This window comes from Scomber japonicus, chromosome 10, assembly GCF_027409825.1.
Source record: "Scomber japonicus isolate fScoJap1 chromosome 10, fScoJap1.pri, whole genome shotgun sequence".
Classification (NCBI taxonomy): Eukaryota; Metazoa; Chordata; class Actinopteri; order Scombriformes; family Scombridae; genus Scomber; species Scomber japonicus.
Genome location: NC_070587.1, coordinates 32,045,406 through 32,049,967, shown reverse-complemented (window position 1 = coordinate 32,049,967; position 4,562 = coordinate 32,045,406).

Sequence of the window (4,562 nt, the reverse complement as noted above, 5' to 3'; positions counted from 1 at the left end):
TCATATCGGGCTTTTATTAGTTATCGGTCGGTCATTAGTCGTCTAAATCTGATATGATGGAGGTTTTGCTCCTTTTTCTCCAGCACATTACAAAGAAAAAAAAACACACTTCTCTTTATTTGCTTTCTGTGTTTTCTTTTCATTTAAGTGTCTTGTTGTCCTCGAGTCAAGGAAGGAGGGGAGGAAGGAAGAGAGGAAGGAGGGGAGGAGGGAGAAAGGAGGGGAGGAAGAAGGAAGGAAAGGAGGAAGGAGGGGAGGAAGAAGGAAGGAAAGGAGGAAGAAGGGAGGAAAGGAGGAAGGAAGGAAGGAAAGGAGGGAGGATGGAAGGGAGGAAAGGAAAGAAGGAAGAGATGAAGGAAAGGAAGGAAGGAAAGGAGGAAGGAGGGGAGGAAGGAGGAGGGAAAGGAGGAAGAAGGAAGGAAGGAAGGAAGGAAGGAAGGAAGGAAAGAATGAGGGAGGGAAGGAAGGAAGGTAGGAAGGAAGGAAAGAATGAGGGAGGGAAGGAAGGAAGGTAGGAGGGAGGGAGAAAGGAAAAGAGGAAGGGAGGAAGGAAGGACAGAGGAAAGAAGGAAGGGAGGAAGGTAGGGGGTAGAAAGAAAGAGAGAAGGAGGGAGGGAGGAAAGAAGGAAGGAAGGAAGGAAGGAAGGAAGGAAGGAAGGAAGGAAGGAAGGCAGGAAGGAAGGAAGGAAGGAAGGAAGGGAGGGAGGAAGGAAGGACAGAAGGGAGGAAGAAAGGGGGATGAAGGAAGAAAGGGGGATGAAGGAAGGAAAGGAGGGAGGAAGGAGAGAAGGAAAGAAGGAGGGAGGAAGGGAGGGAGGAAGGAAGGAAAGAAGGAAGGAAAGAAGGAATGAAGGGATGAAAAGGAGAGGAAGGAAAGAAAGCGAGAAGGAGGGAGGGAGGAAGGACAGACAGAAGGAAGGAAGGGAGGAAAGAAGGAACAGTCCAGCTCCACTCAAGCTCCACTTACTTGGATATTTTAGGGTTAGGGAGGTTCTCAGCTGTATCACATGGTCTTCATCAGCAGATCAAATCGTTTGTTTTAGAGCAGCAGTTCAAACTTTCCATCATTCTGGACACTTTCTGGCATAAAAATATTCTAGTGGATTGATTAATCATTTAAGGAGCATTACGTATCTTAGCTTCTCTACATTTTGAGTGTATTAAAGTGTGATTGAGTGCTTACGTAAAAAAAAAAGAGATTTCATTTTTTAAAAGACTTTTCTATGATATCTGGCCATCTTGAATATAGTCCGAATGTGTCAGCGCTGAAGAGGAGATTCTTGTGGATGTGCAGAACGACGGCCTAATGAGATTTTTAAAGTCAATTATATCAATTATTTCTGCTTCTCTCTCTCATGTCAGAGGCCACATTAGGACGCCAGAGCAATTCAGCACAGAAAGAAGAGTTGTAATCTGCTACAACCTTGGAAGAAAAAAAAAAAAAAACTCCCCCAAAACGCTGTTGTGTGTCAGTGTGTAACTGTACAAATCATGGCGGAAAACAGGAAGTGATGTCATGGCGATCACAAAATGACAACATAAAATATAATATAGAGAACAAGATAATAGTCACATGGCAACAGTAATATCCTTGAGTCAAGGAAGGAAGGGAGGGAGGAAGGAAAGTTGGAAGGGAGGAAGAAAGACGGAAAAGATGAAGGAAGGGAGGAAGAAGGAAGGAAGGGAGGAGGAAGGAAAGGAGGGAGGAAGGAAGGATGGGAGGAAGAAGGAAGGAAAAAAGAGGAAGGAAGGAAGGAAGGAAGGAAGGAAGGGAGGAAGGAAGGGAGGGAGGGAGGGAGGGAGGAAGGAGGGAAGGAGGAAGGAAGGAAGGGAGGTAGAAGGATGGAAAGGGGGGAGGAAGGAAGGAAGGGAGGAAGAAGGAAGGAAAGGAGGAAGAAGGAAGGAAAGGAAGGAACGACAGAGGACAGAAGGAAGGAAGGTAGGAGGGAGGAATGAAGGAGGGAGGGAGAGAGGGAGAAAGGAAAAGAGGAAGGAAGGAAAGAAGGAAAGAGGAAAGAAGGAACGGAGGAAGGACAGAAGGAAGAAAGGGGGTGGAGGAAGGAAAGAAGGAAGGGAGGAAAGAGAGAGGAAGGACAGACAGAAGGAAGGAAGAAAGGGAGGAACAGTCAAAACAGTCGGGGTCAATTTGACCCGGGAGGACGACAGGAAGGTTAAAGCACAGGTGATGTTTTCTACTTGCTTTCTTCTGTTTCCTGTTTGCTGTTATGTAATGATGGAATAATAATAATACTGATAATAAACTTTATATAGCAACAATGTTATAAAAGAAATAAAAGCAAACAATCAGGAGAACATGTTTAATGTGGTGTAAAGAGATATTTAAAGACTAACGCTGCCTTCAAGTCACAGTTTATTTATATAACACATTTAAAACAAGCTGAAGACACGAGAGACAATAAAAGAAATATTATGATGAACTATTAAAATATAATAAAAGCAACTATCATATCCAGCCTTAACCCGTTCCTTCTTTCCTCCCTTCCTTCCTTCCATCTGTCCTTCCTCCCTCCCTCCTTCTCTCTTTCTTTCCTTCCTTCCTTCATCCCCCTTTCTTCCTTCTGTCCTTCCTCCGTTCCTTCCTTCCTCTTTTCTTTTCTCCCTCTCTCCCTCCCTCCTACCTTCCTTCCTTCTTTCCTTGTTCCTTTCTTTCCTTCCTTCCTCCCTCCTTTCCTTCCTTCTTCCCCCCTTCCTTCTGTCCTTCCCTCCTTCCTTCCTTCCTTATTCCCTCCTTTCCTTCCTTCTTCCAACCTTCCTTCCTCCTTTCCTCCCTCCCTCCCTCCCTTCCTTGACTCGAGGACAACAGGAGGGTTAACCTTGACCCCGTCTGTTTTGACTGTTCCTCCCTTTCTTCCTTCCTTCCTTCCATCTGTCCTTCCTCCGTTCCTCCCTCCCTCCTTCTCTCTTTCTTTCCTCCCCTTACCTTCCTCCCTTCCGTCTTTCCTCTGTGGAGGGGGGGGGGGGGTTCAGTCTGGGAGGGGTCCGACAACATTATATCAGTGCTGACTAATCTTGACCACAGAGCAAAAGTTCAAATCCATTTAATGAAGTGGAACGGCAACAAGTGAGTCCCTGGTGATTTAGAGCCCATTGAAAAACACCAGAGCATATGTTTGTTTTCTCTTGTTGTGACCAGGCGGGGGTCGGAGGTGAGGAAGACCACCGCCGTCCGTCACCCCCCCCCCCCCCACCCCATAAAACACGACATCACAGCTGACCCCATCGTCACCTCAACAACCTCTCCAACAATTGAGGGTCAGTGGTGTAGAAAGCTGTGTGAGTGTGTCACACCAAGTAGACAAACCACAACGTGTCCACATGCTGACCTTTGACCCCCCCCCCTCGACCCCCCCCCACTCCTCAGGCTGCTGGCCACACACTCTGAGATCTGTTACATGTCACCAGTGAAGAGATAAATATCCATACTGTCACTTTTTAATGCATCACTGTTCCTTCCTTCCTTCCCTCCTCCCTCCTTTCCTTCCTTCCCTCCTCCCTCCTTTCCTTCCTTCCTTCCTCCCTTCCTCCCTCCCCTTACCTCCTCCCTCCTTTCCTTCCTTCCTTCCTTCCTCCCTCCTTCCCTCCCTCCCTTCCTCCCTCCTTTCCTTCCTTCCTCCCTCATTTCCTTCCTTCCCTCCTCCCTCCTTTCCTTCCTTCCTTCTTCCCTCCCTTCCTCCCTTGTTTCCTTTCTTCCTCCCTCATGTCCTTCCTTCCTTCTCTCCTTCCTCCTTTCCTTCCTTCCTTCCTTCCTCCCTTGTTTCCTTTCTTCCTTCCTCCCTCATGTCCTTCCTTCCTTCCTCCTCCCTCCCTCCCTTCCTTACTCCCTCTCTCCCTCATGTCCTTCCTTCCTTCCCTCTTCCCTCCTTTCCTCCCTCCCTCCCTCCCTCCTTCCTTCCTTCCCTTCCTTCCTTGACTCGAGGACAACAGGAGGGTTAAAGCTAGTTTTCCTTTTTCAGAAGCATCACACTGCTGCTGTAAATCACTTTTAGCTCACTTATTTTTAACCTTATTCAGATTTTTTAAATCTATAATGTTCTTAAGATCCACATAAAACTGCAACCAACAATTATTTTCCTTATTGATCAATCTATTTATTACTTTCTCCATCATTTGATTTGTTTCTTGGTCCATAAAATGTCAGAAAATATTGATCACTATTTCACAAAGCCCCCCCAGTGACATCCTCAAATTACTTCCACCATCCAAAAATATCAGTTTCCATCTATTTTAATATCATATAGGACTCTAGAAATAAAGAAATAATCACATTTAAGAAGCTGAACCAGACATTTAGGATATTTACTCCTAAAAATATGATTTAAATGATTAAAAATGCTCACTAGAGCACCATATGTGTGTTCATGTCCTTCCTTCCCTCCTCCCTCCTTTCCTTCCTTCCTTCCTTCCTTCCTTCCTTTCTTCCTTCCCTCCGCCCTCCTTTCCTTCCTTGCTCCCTTCTTTCCTTCCTTCTTTCCTCATTTCCTTCCTTCCTTCCCTCCTCCCTCCTTTCCTCCCTCCCTTCCTTCCTCCCTCCTTTCCTCCCT